Genomic DNA, 20,684 nt, shown 5'->3' with positions numbered 1-20,684 from the left:
AATGTTTGCTAGGGGATTATTTATAATGAGAAAAAATGGAAATAATGTATGTGTTACTGAATGTGAAGACTAAATAAATAATGTGTGTTACATATTTCAATAACATGTGGGCATCAGGAACAATTTTTAATTAAACGGAAAATGATTCACTGGATAATGTTAAGAATAACAAAATACACACACATACAAACATCAAAAAAAATCAAAAAAAACCCAAAAACTATACACACAGCCATATTCATTTTCAATTATAATTTATCCATTTATCCAGCTCTGTGTCATCTATTGATTCTCCAACTAACCATGGTTTCAATCTGTCTATCTACCAGGCTTATAAAGGAGACTGGAAGGAAACACATTAATTAGATATTAGGGCTTTTTTTTTTCCTTTTAAAATTATTTTTCTCCATATTCTTCCCTGTGTGGTAGAGAAACTTGGTGAGGGAACTCACGTGCCACTATTTCCTAAGGTAGATAATTTTGTCTCCTCTTTAAAATGCACACAATTAGTTACTTATTGGCTTGTATTCAAATGGCAAGTGAGGAATCAGGGCACAAGAAACTACAACACAATTATAAGTCAATAAGCATTTGCCATAAGTGCCTACTATGTGCTGAGCAAGGGAGATTCCCTGTCTTCATGGAGTCAGGTGGTGTCTATAGATGATTAAAAAAACCCCATAGTAATGCAAATGGGATACATGTGATAAACAAGGAAATGCAAGTTATCTGGAAACTACATATTCAGAACATAGAATCTGGTTTAGGAAAACGTCAAAAGGCTTACAGAAGAAGAGCTATTGAGACTGAGATCCTAAAGGAATTTTAGCAATATATGTCCAGAAAGAAAGATCAGGACGTATGAAGGCACTGGCATGTGAGAATCCTGCCACATTTGAGAAACTGAATGGTATTCAGATCAATTGCACTATAAGGTGTATGTTTTGGGGGCAAAGAATTAAAAGACAAGGCTTTAGAAGTAGGCAGTGCCAAGTCGTAAGTGCTGCTACAAGTATAAAAAGAAACGTAGGGTCTATTCAGAGGGCAGAAAGATTCCGGTGGAGCTAGCTGAGGGGTAGAGGTAATCAGGTCAGCCTTGTAGTGGGTTTATTCTGGCTGCACTGTAGAGTGCTGACTGTTGTAAATACGATTAGATAGAGGAATATCTGTTAGGAGGCTGTTTCAGTAGTCTCCGAAAGAGATGATGGGGGACTTGATTCTTTCAGTAAAAGCAGAAATGAAGGAATGATGATAAGCCATAGACTTTAGATGCAATGATATGGATCGAATGGTGAGGCCCCAAGTATAACTGGATTGTTTTCTTGAGAGAGTTTGGATGATATATAAGTAGCAGAAGGTGTAAAACAATAGCTTTTTCACATGAAAAACTTAAAGTATCATTTAAAAAGATCATGTCATATAGATTAGAGCACACCTAAAACATTTATAGAAGCACTAGCCTTGGGACTCTCTGGAGAGTTTTAGTTTGTGTGTGCCTATATGTGTGTGTCGTGGGGAGTGTAATTTGAGACTTCGGGGACAAAATTAGAGAGAGTGAGGAAGAGCAGACATCCCTGGAGAGGTGTGGGAAACACAGGTTTGAATGTTCCCAGAGATAATGGGCGCTGGGAGGTCTGTGTCTCCACCTGTGCTGGGGAGAAGAATGTCATAGGAAATGAACTTGGAAGTGCATGGAAAAAATATAATTATGGCATAGATGCAATTCATACCCGCTTCTCAATGACATTTGGGTACAACTGTATTTTTCAAGTTTTCTACAATAAGCAGATATCGTAAGACCCTTGACATTTACAAGGGATAAATCCCAAGATCTTTGCAAATTTCTAGCTCTGCAAATACACAGGAGTTTGTATAGTCTCTTGACTTTCTCAAAAATTGTATTTTCTTCAAGAGAAGTAAGTCTCTAGTGCATTTCCTTACGTGATCAGCAAGTCTTACTGCTTCTAACCCTAACTACAGCACATATGTGGATTCTATCCTCACTTTTCAAACTTCACTATGACCACTCTAGTTTAAACCACATCATCTTTTCCTTGGAGAACTGCAATAGCCACTAAAACTGTTACCCACGTTTCCATTCTTGAACTATACATAGACCAGAATATTTATAAAATGTATATCATATCTCACTCCTCTGATTAATATCTTTCAACATCTTTCCATAATTTTTAGAAACTAAAATCCACACTCATACTGCTATGACTTAAAAAGTTCTTTATAATCTAAACTTCCTAAATGTAGAAATTTTTCTTGCGCTACCCTTTTCCATCTTTAATATGCTGCAGCCACTCTGACCTCTGGGAGCACAAACTGACAATAACCAGCATATAACCTTACTGTGGAAAAGATTAAAATTCATCCTTAGAGATACTGAAAACAATTTTAGATCACAGACGCTCAGCAGTGTTCATGGTTTTAGTCAACATGAGGTAAGGTATGCTGCTTTAACAGATAACCACAAATCTTTTGGGCTTCATACAAAAATGATAACTTTTATTTATAAAAATTTGCCCTAGGTCTAGGAAACTCTCAGTGGCAGCTGTCTTCCACCCAGCCTGCTGCACTCTTGGGACTTGGCCATCACAATGGGAGGACTCCTTCATAAAAGCTGCAGTAGCAGAATAATGAAATTAAAAACTTCTCAGAGTAGTTTTACTGCCTCTGCTTGAAAGTGATGTGTTTTACCAGCCAGAACCAGTCACATGGCCTCATCTCACTATAAGGAGGTTGCGAAGTGCCGTTCCTGTAACTTGAGGCAGGAAAGGAGGATTGAATACTGATGAACACTGGTAAATCCTGCTACAGTTTTTCTCCCAGTTCTAATACATTAAGTTTAATCTTCATGCTAATACAAACCCCCTTGCCAAGGAAGACCACCTCAATCTTATCCAACGAGAGCTCTAAAGTTTAGGTGTTGTGCAATAACGGTCTCTCCATCAGATCTGGACGTGGCTCCTCTTGGACTGGAAACCTATGAACTCAAATGACATTCATCTCCTCCTTCCCATACATGCTTTGTATATAATGGTAAAACAAGGCTAGGATAATTGTAATAAACATTCGTGTTCTGAGAAAAGAAAACTGAGAGTTACTGGTCATTAGAAACTCTGAATAGCAGTTACTGGTCATTAGAAACTCTGAAATCCCACTGAGCAGACATAGTGTGAACCACCTGTCTTGAAGGTAGAGAATATTCCTTATCTTCTCTCCCAGGAGAAATTCCCTTTTCCATTGTTCTCAGAGGCCTCCTAGCTCCATCTTCTGAAAGCTTTTTTTCCCTCTGTCTCTCATTATCTTCCATGTCCTTATCTGAAGTGGACTTTGGGGAAAAGGCCCTTCCTAACGATTGTAACAGTTTATCAATCCACTATCTGCCTGCAGAAGTGTGAGGGCCCAAGGATCATTTCGACAATGAACATTAACATTTATTGGATGCTTTCTATGTGATAGAAATCACACTAAGCAACTGCATGCATTTAATCCTCACAATGACCTCTAGAAATGGCATTATAATTACTCTTGTTTAAATTGCCCAGTGTTCCATAGCTAGTCCACAATGGAACTTGGATGCTAACCCTGCTCTGTTCTGATACCAATCTGCAATGTTTCCCTTACTTCTATTGTCTTTATACCTCAGAGTTAAAGGAATTATTTCAGGAATTATTAAGAGTTAATTCTTGGTGGTAGCTGGACATAATCAATGACCAGTCAAAGTCTTAAGGAATAACAGGCTTTTTCAGTCTCGGCTCCAAGTGTCTTTAGTGATATGATACTCCACACACACACATACGTACATACACACATGGTAGGGCTCTTACATATTTGAATCCATCCAGATCCATGTATCAGGAACCATACATTTATTTACATGTTCTCAGGTCCAGTATTTTCTCTGATTTTATTTATTTATCTGTTCTCTTACTTTTTTTCTATCCAAATTGATCTACTGAGTCAATTTTGAATAGTGTAAGAAAAGGCTCCACTACAAATAAATCTGATCTTTACCACAAGGTATTTTAAATATTGATATTAATTTATTGGGCATTGACCTTTAATCTGATCTTTGTTTTAAGTACTTAAGGCTTTTGAGAAGTTTTAACAAAAGACAGGAAGGCCTTTAATTTATTCATTGTTACATGGCTAAATTCTTACCGATTTTTTACTTTCAAAGTTTTTATAATATTCATCACTTATATTTTGGGATCAAAAGCTGTCTGCTTCACCAATATTGCAAAACCTGGAATGCTTATAATTCCGTCATTCCTTTCCATAGCCAATTATTTCCTGAGCTCATCACTTTCTTAAAACATCATATAAAGTGTGGCCAATTTTATTCAAAACACACTAACGAAATTCTATTTTCCAACATTTTCCCTATGCTCTGAGTTCAAGAGGAAAAGTTCATCATTTATATGCTCTAATTCTTAAATTACTCCAGGCAAGAGTTTTATCACTCTATCATGTATGACAAATGCTCTGCCACTTTTTGATATAAATCACCATATTTTAAGGCACCTGTAACAGCCATGTCACGTAGTTTAGGTTTCTGTGATGACAGCACCCCACCTCCAGTGCTAATTCTCTGTATTAGGTAGGGAAGTGTCTTGGTGGTTCCCAAGATCATCCCTACACTAAATAATTCACTAAAAGGACTCAAAGAACTCAGAAGTCATTGTACTCACGGTTATGGTTTATCACAGTGAAAAGATACAAGACAAAATCAGCAAAGATGCATCAGCCAGGTCTGGAGGAAACCAGGAGCAAAAGCTTCCAAGAGTTTTCTCCCAGTGGAGTCGCCCAAGACACACAATTCTTCCTGCTATAAACTGTACCAAACATATGTGAAGTGTTGCCTACCAGGAAGTTTCCTTGAGCCTAAGTCTCAGGTTTTTATTGGGGGTTGACCACGTAAAAACACACTGCCTTCACGACTGACTGCAATTACCAAAACTAGAGACTGCCCAGAAGAAAGCAGGTGCCTACCATAAATGCCAGTGTTTGCACGAACTGTCTGGATAAACTGGTAGAATTTCCTTCAAAGCTCCAAACATACAAAACACACTTATCAGAACATTTTAAACGTTCAATTGCCTGTAGCCCACCAAGGGCCAGTTGAGAAAATCAGCTTGTCTGGGAATGTACAAGTTTTAAGCAACTAAAACCTGATGAATTTACTGTTTCCTGAACATGCATATTAGAATATACTGTGATAACCAAAACAACCCTCTAATTTCATTGACTTAATACAACAAAAGCATTTCACCACCACTGCCTATCCCATTTATGTCAACTTTGTTAAAAACCTGGAGGACTCTCCACAGCACCTGATTGTCACTCATAACCCATGTTGCTTCAGTTCTTTGGTTCTGCCAAGTGAGCATAAAGTTTTGTCTGCCATTGCAGTGGCAGAGGAAGAAGATGCTAGAGAACCCCATAGGGATCTTCTTTGCATCAACCTGCAGCAGATGCTATTTTTGCTCTCATTTCATTGGTTTTCACAGGGCTCTACCTAACTTCAAGGGGCAGGGATTTTAGACTTGTATATGTCCAAGATGGAACAGAGAGCCAGTTGTCAATGAGAACTAGTGGTATCCATCATATTTTCAAATTATCAGTATTGTGGATGTTAAATCTGTGAATGACAAAGAACTCATACATTTAGTTTATAATCATGAAAATCATTTAAAAAATTACTGAGAAGTTAAAAAAAAAAAAAGAAAGCCAACCAAGTGAACTAATGGGAACCAAAAGTTTCCCTGGAAATGAAAAAGTTTGTCCTCTTGTTTACTCAGATGTCAGTATCAAATCTTTTGAAAAAGAATAGTACTTTCCCCCAAACTAGAGAGGTACCATCTCCTAATAAAAACAAGTAAATATTTTAATTACTTTGAGAGCCTGTAGAAAAATCTGAGACAGTCTTCTAAGAGGAAAGAAAATTTCTCTGCAGCCTGACGGTATAAACCCTCCTGAGGGGTAAAGGTGGAATTTCCACAAATTTTGAACAGGTTAGCTATTGAATGCTTTCTATGGGCCTGCCCTTTTGGTAAGAAATTTACATTTACATATATCAGATTAATTATTCCTCACAAGAATCTTTTGAAAGAAGCATTTTAACAACTCCATTTTACAGATAAAGAGTCTAGGATTAGACAGGTAAATCAGGTATATTAGGAAGAGTCAGAGTCAGAACGTAAACCCAGGTCTGTCTTGCTCTAAAACACATGCTTATAAACTACTAGGCAAATTTTTTGCTCGAAGGAAGAAGATGAGCTCAGAGACTTGAACGAGGCTGTGGTCACCAGGCATGGACAGATGAAGCAATTGAGAATATCATTCACTCTAAATAATTTTGCTGTCCTATTCATCTTCCAGCCATTACCATAAAAATGATGAACATGTGTCTGGAAATAAGGAAGTTTATTAACTATAATTTCTCTTATTTTTATGCTGACTTATTATCCAGCTTATCTTGATGTATAGAGAATTGTGGTTCAAGGTAGGGCAGAACACATAAGGATGCAGAAGACATAGAAAGGCAGGGGATAAAAGAGGACAGGGGGTACAGAAGGTCAGAGCCTTGGGGATATAGCAGGGCCAATGGTAAAACAGGGCAGGCAAAGAAGAAATAGATAAGATTATTGCCCTAAAAGATTTTATTGCTTAGTCAAAGAAATAGAATAGATGCATAAAAATGATAGCTAGCATCTTGAATTCACGTATTTTCTGCTAAAAGTCCAACTGATGATCAGAACAAGATATCACTCAAGGAAGAAGGTTATTATATATAGTCTGATTCACAGAAGACGTTGCAAAATGAGCCGATTAGGGAAGGAAATGTCCAAAATTATGAAGGGTCAGTATGGTAAATTTGGTAGAACATGGAATCCAGAATCAGATTTGAAATGAACTTTTCCCTCTTTATGTGACTTTAAGTTATTGCAATGTTTTTAGCCCCAATCGTTATCTGTAAAGTGGGGGTAATAATACCTATATCTCAGGTTTGGTGGAGCATTAAATGAAGTAATGTATATAACGTGCCCTGCACCCTTCCTGAAACAATGTGTCTGTTCTTCCTCATCTTTGCTTCAAGCCTGGGATGATCACTGTTCCTCTGCCAGTCAACCCCTTAATTAAAGAAACATTTACTGAATTCTTGCTAGATAGTATTCAGTCCTCTAGTTGTTTCAGACTGAGTGGTGAGCAAACCAGGTTTCTGCTTTCTTAGAGTTTATATTTTGTGGGAGTCATAAAAAGCAGAGTAACTAAATAATTACACATGCTTATTTCACATGTTGATACATTTTATGAGGTATTAAAAGTGTGATGTGATAGTGAAGGGTAGAGGGGTGTACAACCTCTCTGATAAGGTGATACCTGAATGAGGGGAAATGGAGATGACTTTTTCCAGGGGGAATAACATGTGTAAAGACACAAATCTGATGGCTGAGCTTCAGGTATTGGTGGAAGGAGAGAGTGGCCGGAGCTTAGTAAACATGGGGGAGAATGATAGGAGAGAGGCTGGCGTGAAGGCATGGTCCAAAAGACACAGGTTGTTTTAAACCTCAGTAAAGTGTCTGGGTTTATTCAGGAGCAGCTGTGACAACGACAGAGAGCCCATGCCAAGGAACCAAAGAGGAGGTGCTGTGGGAGAAACCCTGTAGGCAGATGATGACTCAGTGCCATGATTGGGAATTTAAACAGCCTCCTATGATCACTTCCGAGCTAGATCCAGCTCTTCCCCAGTAGCCCAGAACCTTTTTCTTGCTTGACCAAATGTGATCATTAGACAGTTCACAGTTTTCTCAGCACATTTTTTTTTTTCCAGGCCATTGAAACATGTAGCCTGGTCCAGCCATGCTGGATTTTCATTCCAGTGAATAAACTCCCTTTCACTGCCTCTCTGACTGTCCCTTCTGCAATTTCCTAGATGTTTCTCCTATTTGGTTCCTAGTCATGCCTCTGTTACTGTTTTCATTATTTTAAAAATGGAGAGGATGTGTTTCTGCCGAAGTTGCCCAATCTTGTTTTCACTCTATTGGACTCCAAAGTGTGCTATCTGGATGCTGGCAGATGGATGAGGCAGAAAAGCCACTGATTTGATTTTCCCTTTCAATTTTCACATCTTTCACTGCTTGCCTGGTTTTGTTTTCTCTCCTAACAGTGCATCTAAATATATGCCTTTCCTTTCTCTCGAGGTAATCCTTTTTATTTCTTTTACCTGTAACATTTGCCTTTGATGATTTCTGGATATGCCTTTAGGATCAAAGATGTTCTGTTCTATGCTTAGTTATCATGTCTGTGCTTTAACTTAGTTATTTCCTTTTGGACTGTGATTTCTATTTTGGGCTTATTTTTTTCAGCTTTCTCTTTTTAGAGATTCTTTTACTTAGGGTGTCACAATAGGGTTTTCAAATAAACTTTTTGGCCTCCAGAACTTTTAATGTGTCAGATGGTATCTTATTGTTGGTATTTTGAAAGAAAAATACCACCTCAGAGAGGCTCAGTATTCCCACACAAGTTCTGTGTTTTTCCTCCTGTTTTAACACCCCGCAATTAGTTGGTATACACTCCCTAAATCAGGTCTCCACTGAAGCCAAAAAGCAGCTACCCAACCATTGGGCAGTAAATCTAAGAAGCCTGCTCAAGTAAGTGTCTTTAGGAAATTTAAAATAATTTCCTGCTACTGCTCCCTTACTTCCCAGAAACTAAAACAATCACAGGAATTCAAAATGCCGTGTCACGTGTCCACGATGGTGTTAGAGTGCACACAAATTGTATGTTTATGAAAGGACATCTTCCTAGCTAAATATTTGGAATCTCTCTATATTTATTGTATAATTGCCATCTTTATTATTTCCTCCTTCTGTTTTAATTTTTTAGGGACACCTAGTTTTCCTTGTTAGCTGACAGAGTTTACCCTCAGCTATATATATTGTGTTTTGTAACAATACTTATTCGTTTATGTTTGTCTAAATTATTTGCAGTTTTCATGCTTTAATATACTTTGCAATGACATATAGGGTTGACTTCTATGGACTTGCACCATTCCTTTTTCATATAAGTTTTGTTCAATTTTGACCCCAGATTTCAAGTAAACATTTAAAGTTTGTCATGAAATACATCATACCTATATCTCTAGGTATTTCTACAATTTGCTGGTTGAAGAGTGGTATTGATAAAATTATAGATAGACATTAGTATGCATCGGCATCCTATTTCATTTTGTTTGAATGCATATATTTTCATCATTATAAAAACAATATAACCACAGTGTAAAATTATGAGAAATTTAAAAATGAAAACTTACTATCTTAATGTGATCATACTATCTTACTATAAACATGCTTGAACTTCATATCATATAGGTTCAGTTCTTGGGATGCTTATGATGCTTCTATACATCCAGAACTTGCTAGATCCTGGGAAGATAAAGAAGAAATGGAACAGCCTCTGAGCTCACAAAGGGTCCCAGTGGAGATGGAAGCCTCCTACAAAGCCAACAAAGAGACCATCTTATAATAATGTGTCAGAGTCTAGGATAGAACTGTTAGCAGGAACCTTAGGTGTACATAGAAAGGAAGTAGAGATAGAGTCTCAGAAAAGATAATTCCTGGGTGTTATCTTAAGGAATAAGTTGGGCTGCCTCAAAATAGGAAGGACAGGAAGATCATTCCAGGAAAAAGAAATACACAAATCAAAGCTCATACCACAGCTTTACTTGGAGTACTATAAATAATTCACTGTTGCAGGAATATAACCTAAGTGGTGAGAAATATTAGACATTAAATTTTTGGCCACTTCAATCTAGTCTGTGCATCACACTTTTGAAAATAGTTTTAATCAAAGGAAATGTAAATATAGAGCTGCATTTATTTTTATACACACATATGTATATGTACGTATATATATATTTATGCATATGCGTGCATATATACATATGGCTGGGTGTGTGGCATATTGCATTTAATATAAAGTCATATGGCTACATTGCATTTTATTTAACAATTATTGTTGCATATTACATATTGTTAAATATAAATTTAAAATATTGTTCAATATTAAATATTATTAAATATTGCTAAATAAAAAATAATATTATGGCTACTGCTCAAATTAATATCATTAATCTCAGGTTTTTGTTTTTATTTTGTGTAGCCTGGATTATTCCTTTAGAGTATGTTTCAAGGCTTAATCTAACAAAACATAAAACACCTTCATGTGTTTTATGTTATCATGGCTCTTTATATATATTAGAAATTACTTAATAAGATAGTTTTTGCACAATTTAACCTCTCATCCACAATGCAAGTTTGAATTCATACATTTCCCAACAGCCACTGCTAACACTGGTGATTTTTTTCCCCTTAAGTTTTGCTAATTTATTTGGCAGAATATATCTTAGTCTTTAGTATCAGTCCTTGTAATACAATGAGAATTATTCTCATGTCTTAATGATGTTATAAGGATTAAGTAATGAATGAAAATTGCCTAACACACTGGCACATGTGTTCGATAAATTATGGCTATCATGTTATTGTTATCACTCTGACTAATAAAGACTATCTTGATCTATTTTTTTTCTCTTCCTGGATCTAGTGGGGAATTAATAACTTAATCAATACTTAATGCTCATGTTAGAAAGCATTTTTATTTTATAGTAGTGATTGACTACCAGCACACAAAGCCCACAACTAAGATGAGGTGCAAATGTAATGCAACGATTTCAAATCTCCCCCAAAGTATCAGTCCATGTAGACTCTTTAGCTTCATTACAATTTAGTCAAATTCCTAAGGTTCAAACCAAGGAAAAATAAATAATGTAACCAAATGGATCTGCCACATTCAGGGAGGGAAGATGACTCTTAGCTCTGTATCTTATATCAAAAATCTTCACTTGTACTAGAAAATATAAAAAAGTGGAAGTGAATCAAGTGTCTTAAATACAAGATCAGTTAAAGAAAAATGATGGAAGGAAAAATGTGGAAATAAATGTGTACTTTGTAGATATTATGAGATTGAGTTTTAAGCACCTGTGTATAATCTTTATGTTGGCCAAAAATGTTAGGCTGAGCTATAAAAACAAACAATTAAATAAAAACCATATTATTAAGAAAAAGAACATATCAGTGTAAAGCATATCAAAGAACATATCACTGATAGTTACAGCAGTGGTACATTTTGTTTCCTTTCCTGAATAACCCAATCTCTCCTTTTTTTAATAGTCAGGTTTATTGAAATAAAATTTACATATAGTAAAATTCACCCTTTTTAGGTATTTATCTCAAAGCATTTGTCCACTCAACCTAAGCTGTCAAATTTATAGTCATAATGTTGTTCATAATGTTCCTGTATATTTTAATGTCTTTGGATCTGAGGTGAGGTTCCCTCTTTTATTCTTGATATTGGTAATTTGTATCTTCTCTCTTTTTTTCTTAATTAGTCTGGCCAGAATTTTATCAATTTTATTATTGATCTTTTCAGTTTTGTTTTTTTTGATTTTCTGTATTTATTTTATATTTTGAATTTTACTTAGTTTTGCTCTTTTTTATTTTGAATTTAATTTGCTCTTCTTTTTCTACTTTCTTAAGTTGAATCTCCAAAGATTGATTAGAAACATTTCTTTTTTTCCCATTGTTACCAATTTTTTCTAAGCACCACTTAAACGGATCACATAAATATTGATATGTTGTATTTTTACTTTCATTTAATTCAAAATCTCTCCTAATCTCTTTTTTTGTTTTCTTCTTTGACACAGGATTTATTCAGGGCTATATTTTTTAAGTTCAAAATATTTGATAATTTTCCAATTATTATCTATTAATTTCTAGTTTCATTCCATTGTGGTCTGAGGATATATGTTGTGCAGTTTCATTCTAGAATCTGTGTCACAGAATATGATCTATCTTGGTGAACAGTGTGTGTGCGCTTGAAAAAAATGTATTCTTCTGTTTTTAGGTTTCTGCCCTCTGTCCTGTAAATGTTAAGTAGGTCAAGTTAGTTGACAGTGTTGTTCTTACTGATTTTTACTTTACTTATCCTATCAATTACTGAGATATCTCCAATTATAATTGTAGATTTTATACTAGTCATTTTTAAAATGCCATGTGTAGTGGCACTGATTCTTAATGTCTAATAAATTAGCAAACTTTTTATATTTGCTTAAAGCCACATAATTAGCCAAAATGTGTCTGCTAAATTCAATGTAATTTGGGTTTTAGTCACAATAAGAAGCATCGGATACTTTTCACTGAGCAACAAATAATAGCAACTATTTATGTGTTCACGGATAATATAATCAAAGACATATTTTGGTATTTGGGGATCTATCCCTATTTTTAAAACTTTCTAAATATCACTAACCAAAAGGTAAGACACTAGAATTCTTCTGACATTAAGATCCTGGGCTATGACTTTTAGAAAATTCCCATTTTAAGGCTTAATTGCATCAGCTGTAAAAGAACAAAGGTCAGCTGAATGAGATTTTAAGACTGCTTTCTGCGACCTCATCTTCTTCATCAAAATCAGCATACTTATTTTATTTACAATTTGTTTTACTTTTAGGGCCTACCACTTTTTTTCTATGAGGTAACTTACCAAAATGAGCTTCACTTCGTCAATTACAAAATAAGATCATAACACAGCCCTACCTATATACCAGGAAGTTGTAATAAATAAGAAGATAAACAGAAAATTTATTTTGCCCTGGTCAAGAATTGTATACAACCAAGTTGATATTATCATAATGATCATTATCTGCCAAAAACACTGACATGGTAGTGAAAGTTGCTACTTTCCTCTGAAATACACAAAATAACACTTCTGCCCCAGAAACTTAATTATACCTGTCCTATCATTTTGTATAAGTCTTTGAATGGTCTTATATTGTTTCTAACTCAACATTTCATGATCTTTCCTTCCCTAGGCAGCTAATTAAATCAGTGATGGAACTGTTCAATTCATACTAAGGCAATCAGGAATTTCTATTTCTTCTCAACTAGTTCCCTCAATAATTGCACAGTTTCTTTTTCTAGAATCTCAAAGAAGCAAGATTGAATGAACTTAATGGCTTACTTTCAGAGCCACAAACATAACTGACTTCTCAAGATTTTGGCCAACTGGCATCCATCTGAATGGAAGATGGTTTGACTGGTCAAAACTGAGCTAGAGGGACTTCCCTGGTGGCGCAGTGGCTAAGAAACCACCTGCCAATGCAGGGGACACGGGTTTGAGCCCTGGTCTGGGAATATCCCAGTTGCCGAGGAGCAACTAAGCCCGCAAGCCACAACTACTGAGACTGCGAGCCACAACTACTGAGCCTGCGAGCCACAACTACTGAAGCCCACGTGCCTAGAGCCCGTGCTCTGCAACAAGAGAAGCCACCGCAATGAGAAGCCCAGGCACCACAACGAAGAGTAGCCCCCGCTTGCTGCAACTAGAGAAAGCCGGCACATAGCAACGAGGACCCAACGCAGCCATAAATAAATAAATAATTTTTTTAAAAAATGAGCTAGACTGAGCCCTAATGTGGCTTTTGATTAATCTACTCGAATGCTTCTGAATTTGTGCCATCTACTTTAAAAAGAAATCGAAAGCATGATTTCTTATTTTTCATCCAGAGAGGATTAGTGGAGAGAAAATTAAGTTCCCTCATTTAAGTAAGTACCTCAGGGAACTATTCACCTATCAATGTATAGGAGAGTTTCAGCCTGTGGCTTACCCAATTTCATTAGCATTAATGGGAGTTTTTTTGTGAAATCCTGTGTGAATCATCGCTTTAGGAGTTCTGTAAGAGTATGTTGATTACTGTTATTTTGGTAATGGCTCTGTTCTGCAGTTCCAACTTTTAACTCATTAGGCTTGCAATAGATGCTAAATTTTGGAAGGAATCAGACTTGGACTTCTGAAGGTAATTAAATCAGAGCAGTATCACATAGAATCATTCACCATTGTGAATGTTAGATGCTGTTACGTGTTAGGTCCCAGGTGTTCTACTGGCTTGCTGTCTACAGTGGGCAAAGACTGAAATTTAAGTTTTTAGATTTCACCTAATTATGTTTTATTACTGTGTACTCATCTACGAATATTCTTACTTAAAGCCCTCTATCTTTTCTTCGTTGATGGGCCATGAATTCTGCACCCATTCGGGTGACCCTTCAAGCACCCTGCCTTCCCTTTTACTCAGCTTCATAATATTTAGTGACCTTTATATAGCATGAAAAGAGAACTTGTGTCCAAACCTGGGCAATTTTGAAAATGAAAAGGGGAATTGGTGGAGGATGGGGAGACTTGAGTGCACATGTGCAAACGCCCAGTGACGCGCAGGGAGACCCAAGCAAGCCGGAGCCCCTCGAGCCTGTGAGGTCTGCGTGCCTGAAAGGAAGATGCGCAGAGAAGCCCAGCCGGAGGGGTATCCCTAATACCTCTAGGGGTCCCACTTCTTTCACCTCCCAGAAACCTCCTCCAGACCTAGTGTGTTCCTGAGCCCCAGAGGCCTGGGATATGAGTGGTTTGGGAATTCAGAGGAAGAAGTGATGACTTCTGAGAAGAAAATTCAGATGAACTACCTGGCGAATGACAAAGAAAGCACAGAAATCTGATAGCGTTTCTCTTTCTTTGATGAAAGCCTTTTTTTCTGCATAATGAGGGATATATGTTGTGCAAGAAGTAGCAGAGAATTCACAGAGATGCCATCAAATTCGGACCGTGATGCCGGTGTGAGTGAACATTCAGGTGGTTGGAGCAGGATTCAGTTTCAGATGAATTCTCTGGAATTTAAGTTGAGTCTCGATTCAGAAGATGATAGCTTTAGTGCGGAAGAATAACTCTCGAGAAAGATGGCGAGGTATATCAAGTTCCTGTACATCAGACATGGAAGAGTGATACAGATTCACTTGAAGAAGATCCTGAAATGTCTTTAATTGACTACTGGAAGTGTACTTTATGAAATGAAATCAACCCTCCCCTTCCACTGCCTTGCAACAGACGTTGGACCTTTTGTGAGACTTAGCTTCCTGAAGATAAAGGGAAAATGTCAGAGAAAGCCATTCTAGAAAACTCAACACAAGGGGAAGATGGATTTGATGTTCCTGATTGGGAAAAACAAAAAACAAAACCCTACAGTGAATGATTTCAGAGTCATATGCTGAAGAAAATGATAAAATTCACCTGAGCCTCTCAGTCCCAAGAAGGTGACCACTATTCTCAGTCATCAACCCTTACAGCACCACTTCTAACAGCCAGGAAGATGTCAGTGAGTTTGAGAGGGAAGAAACACAAGACAAAGAGGCGAGTATGGAATCTAGCTTTCCTCTTAATGTCATTGATCCATGTGTGATTTGCCACAGTCCACCTAAAAATAGTTGCATCCTCCGTGGCAACACAGGACATCTTATGGAATGTTTCACATGTACAAAGAACCTTTAAAAAGTATGCAAGATGAGTAAATTCTAGAGATTTGCTGTACAAAATAGTTTATATATATGTATATACATATACATATGTAGTTAACAACATAGTATTGTGCACTCAAAATATGTTGAGGATAGATGTCATGTTAAGTCTTCTTACACACAAACAAGAACATAAGGAAATGGATTTGGTTAGTACCTTGATCGTGGTGATAACATTACAGGTGTATGCTTATGTCCAAACTCATCAAAATGTATACATTAAATATGTGCAATTATTTTGTATATCAATTATACATCAAAAAGCTTTAAAAGAGAGAGAGAGAAGTAAGCCTTGCCCAGTATGAAGACAGCTAATTCAAATGATTCTGCTAATTTATTTCCCCGAGTTGACCTATCCATAAAAGTAGCATTATATATTTCTAACCATATAACCCTAAACGTTTAGACAACCATAACAAGTGCTTTTATTTTTTTACATATATCAAAGCAAGAAAGTATCTCAGTCCACGTATATTTTTTCTTTTAATAGTATAATTTACCTACTTTGGCGGGGATAGTGAATATTTGCTTTCATTTAGGAAAATGTAACTTCTGTTTATATTTGGATTTTAATACAATTTGAATTGGATATACAGCTCATCCTTTACCCCTACTCCTAATGTTTTAAATCTTATCCACTTTCTATTAAATGAGAAGTATCTGATATATATATATATATATATATATATGTGTGTGTGTGTGTGTGTGTGTGTGTGTATATATACACATATATAGAACATTTAAATGTAACGTATTTAGTACTTTTCGTGTAAGGAGAAATATTTTGTGTGAAATATTCAATGTTAATATTTTAGATACCCCTTAACTTGTGAGTCTTAGCTTCTCTGCTCTTTCAGAGCCTCTTAAAATACTCTTTCCGGATAAAAAAATACATTGGTAGTTATATTTGGTGTTATGTAGTTAAATTGTACTTCTTTTTCTTTGGCTACTTTAGTATATAAAGAATTGGTGGTAAAGACGTTGTCGATTGAGAAGTCTTTGAGAATAATCATAATTTATCCACAAGACAAAACTTTTTAAGGCTCCATAGTAGAATATGGAGTTGTCCTGGTGGGAGGGGGGCTCAACTCTGTATATCAGGCATTTTTTCACACTCAATTTCAGGATTTAGTGGAATCTATTGTTTCCTCTAAGTTGAAAGCAAATCTAACACACTCTGAAGTACCCTCTTGGATTCTGGATTCCATGGTTCCTGGCAGTTTCCTAGGTTTCAGACATTTGCTTAAGGCTAATTCTAGGAACCAGTGAATTCGGAAAGATGAATTCAGAAATGTGATAACAGAAGAAAATGTTCATTTTAAAACTAGCCAGAGCTCTATTTACAATAGCCCAGAGATGGAAACAATCTAAGTGTCCATCATCGGATGAATGGATAAAGACGATGGGGCACATATATACAATGGAATATTACTCAGCCATAAAAAGAATTGAAATTGAGCTATTTGTAATGAGGTGGATAGACCTAGAGTCTGTCATACAGAGTGAAGTAAGTCAGAAAGAGAAAGACAAATACTGTATGCTAACACATATATATGGAATTTAAGGGGAAAAAAATGTCATGAAGAACCTAGGGGTAAGACAGGAATAAAGACACAGACCTACCAGAGAATGGACTTGAGGATATGGGGAGGGGGAAGGGTGAGCTGTGACAAAGCGAGAGAATGGCATGGACATATATACACTACCAAGCGTAAAATAGATAGCTAGTGGGAAGCAGCCGCATAGCACAGGGAGATCAGCTCGGTGCTTTGTGACCATCTAGAGGGGTGGGATAGGGAGGGTGGGAGCGAGGGAGACGCAAGAGGGAAGAGATATGGGAACATATGTATATGTATAACTGATTCACTTTGTTATAAAGCAGAAACTAACACACCATTGTAAAGCAATTATACTCCAATAAAGATGTAAAAAAAAAAAAGAAACATCTAAATATAAGCCAATAAAATCTCATCATACACTCCCCAAAAAACAAAAAAAAACTAGCCAGAAAGGTCGTAGCTTTTTTCTGAATTATCCAAAAATTATGTATCACTTTTCTTCAAGAAAGACAGGGTCAGAACATAGGATTCTAAAGTATCTCTCAAACTGTGTACATTAACTTTTTGATTTATGTTTAAATGTGAGTCATATTTGAAGCAAAGTAGTATAGATTGCCATTTTTATTTAGGTTCCAATGTTTCTCTCCTGTATATGACAGTTGTACGTACTTAGGTGAGGGCAATAAAATCAACTGAACTGTAAGTTTAGAATAGAACTGAGGGGTCATTTTGCACAGCAACTTGTATGCTAGTCACTGACAGAACATGGCTATTATAAATTTCAAAAACAAAAATACACACTCACACACACACGACTTACCATGTATGCATATGTAAGTAGGAAACAAATGGCTGAAGAGACCAGTCTTCAGCCAAAGGGTGATACTCAAATACAGTAGAGCTTTATTAGTTTGTAATTTATAATATAGCAAATAGAACAAAGTAGAATTCATCCTTTCTGTGGAAAGTTGGTAGTAATAATGAGAATATAAACAACGTATATCCAGGGTATATGCATGTAATGATTACACTATTTATAAAATACTCATATCTATGTGAAAATGGAGTCTCATTCCACATGCCTATGGATTACTAATGTAGTCTTGATTACATTTTAGGTTTAGTATTCATATTTATTGATTTACAAATAAATACATGATTTATTAAGTGCTTGATTAAGAAAAAACTGAAAGGGGAGCTATTAATGATTATGTACGGATGACAAGCATAAAATGAGTCACCTTACCTCTAACCCCAACCTTCTGATATACCCCCTCACCCTGGTACACCCCTGGTCCTTAAATTCTGGAAAAGTTTCATTTATAACACCCCAGTTTTTTTGTTTTTGGGGTTTTTTTTGCGGTACACGGGCCTCTCACTGTTGTGGCCTCTCCCGTTGCGGAGCACAGGCTCTAGACGCGCAGGCTCAGCGGCCATGGCTTACGGGCCCAGCCGCTCTGCAGCATGTGGGATCCTCCCAGACTGGGGCACGAACCTGTGTCCCCTGCATCGGCAGGCGGCCTCTCAACCACTGGGTCACCAGGGAAGCCCTCTAGTTTTTTAATACAACTTTCTACCCTCCAAGTTCTCCACTTAGTATTATTCCCAACTTATCTGTATCCTATTCTACTCCTGTGCACATCCTTCTCAATTTTGAATAGATTTCAAGTCGACCCACTCTCTGATATCCTCCTTTCACTTGGTCTATTGTCATTCTCTCGCACCCGCCTTACAGAACACTGATTTTGGACCACACCAATTGTCCTTCCTTAATCAAGAGCCAGGCTAGGTACACTGTGCAGAGAAGAATGAGTGCCTCACGAAGTACCGTTCCTTTAAACATATTTTCACTAACATGAAATAGGCCCTCAAGACCTTCTGGCAATCCTGTTCTCTCATCATCACTACACTGGTTATTTTAAGGCCGTCTCCCTTAAGCCTTCTACATTCTACCTCTTATTTCAGAGAAAATAGATGCCATTTAAATTGGAAATGTGTCAACGCCAGATCCACAAAGGTAAATGAACCTGGACTCTTATTTTTGTCTTTTACACTCACCACAGTGTAAGAGAGACCTTCCTCCTTTGTAAGATTAATTCATTCACTTCCGTTCTGGAATCTATAGCTTTCTACTTTCCAAGAGACCTTGCTACATTGATTGTTCCCTCTTTTAAAGAAAACAATTAGCTAACATGGGTTGAAAGTATACTGACACACATTTACAGATGAAAAGACTGAGACCGGGACAAATGTCCAAAGTCATGCTGCTTGAAAATGGAAGAGCTAGAATGGAGACTGACATGTGTGACACCATTGATAGAGGAATTATTTGCTACCATATATTGACTGCATCACATAATCATTTAAACAGCCTCAGCTCTCTCTCATCCTAAATATAATCTTGGAATCAGTGTCTATTCTTCCTGTCTCTCATTTTCATATCTCCCATTTACTCATTCGTTCACAAGGATCAGGCTTTACCTTGCTAGGTTCCTCTGACAGCTCAATTTCGCTGTGATCATCTGTGAGCTCCTTGCTGTCAAAACCACTTCTCCGTTCTGAGTCTTACTTGATATCTGATGTTTTTAATCACTCAATGTTCTAAAGAATGTTCTTTCACTGGGCTCTGTGACATCACAGGTTTTAGCTTTCCTTCTACCTCTGGCTGCTCTTTCTTGGCTTCCTTCATATATTCCTATTTCCTTAAATGGTTCTCAATTATCAATTGTCAATAGGATTTAGTCCTTGGCCACATCATCTGTTATGATGACCTAGATGAGTACCTGTTTTGCAGAGCTTCCCAGAAATGCAAGGAAAGTCTGTTTGAGCTCTTATTCACCACCATCACCTCCACCCTCTCACACACACTTAAAGTTTTAGAGTTTTCTCTTTTAATATGGGCAGTGCAAATCTTTGAAGTAATTGGCACTGAGGCTGAGGAAGTATTTTGGTGGCCACCCTTGAATGTGAAGGGTGCTGTCTTTTTGGTTCCTCAATCTGCAGCTGGGATTTCTCACACCCACTTCTGATGCAGCCTGATAAGCCAATTTTCAATCCTATTTTACCTTTCATCATCTCCCTTCCGTGTTACTAGTGCTAAGGTGGAAACCACTGTCATGTGCAGCCCTTTTCTTCATTAGACATTGCAGATGTCAGATAACAGTTTGAGTTCTCGAAAATATCTGCCAATTTGTGGGTTGTGGGGCTGCAGTGATAGTTCTCAATTTTATAGAAACTATAAAGTGTCACTTATAAATAATAATCTTAGAAGTCTTGTGGTTTAAGACTGAAGTCTGTCAAACCTCTAACTTGCAGATCTGTTTGCATTCCTGACTCTTCTCCAGTTTGGATCTGCAAACATCAGTAGCTGTGCAACAAAGGTACTCTCACTGGTAATTCAGCAATGAGTGGTGTTAACACACAGGGCTGACACCAGTTTACTTAGGGAACAGACTTGGCTTCATGGCCAGCATGGACCTGTTTACTGGCAAACGGAGAACAGCTGTGATCTCTAATAAGCAAGTGCTGGGATGTAACATTAGCAAATTTTGCTGCCAAGTTCTTGAATTCATCTTAACCCAAAGGCAGTTATGGTATTCAGTGAAGAAACAGTATAGGATACAGTGTACTTCTCTTTAATTAGATTTATTTGCCC

General features: G+C 36.9%; 1 long non-coding RNA gene and 1 pseudogene across 1 annotated transcript in view; one reads left to right on the top strand and one right to left on the bottom strand.

Moving 5' to 3' along the window:
* The window catches only part of LOC101334737 (E3 ubiquitin-protein ligase Mdm2-like), a 57,145-nt pseudogene extending 41,313 nt beyond the window's left edge, over positions 1–15,832 (top strand).
* The window catches only part of LOC141276403 (uncharacterized), a 265,898-nt gene extending 246,345 nt beyond the window's left edge, over positions 1–19,553 (bottom strand). Inside the window, exon 1 of the long non-coding RNA XR_012325903.1 lies at positions 19,511–19,553. This is a non-coding gene — a long non-coding RNA (uncharacterized lncRNA). The remainder of the gene's footprint in view (positions 1–19,510) is intronic.
* Positions 19,554–20,684: the final 1,131 nt, after the last annotated feature.

Source organism: Tursiops truncatus, chromosome 14, assembly GCF_011762595.2.
Source record: "Tursiops truncatus isolate mTurTru1 chromosome 14, mTurTru1.mat.Y, whole genome shotgun sequence".
In the NCBI taxonomy this organism is placed as follows: Eukaryota; Metazoa; Chordata; class Mammalia; order Artiodactyla; family Delphinidae; genus Tursiops; species Tursiops truncatus.
Note: the sequence above shows the minus strand (reverse complement) of the source record. Positions and strands in the feature narration are given on the sequence as shown.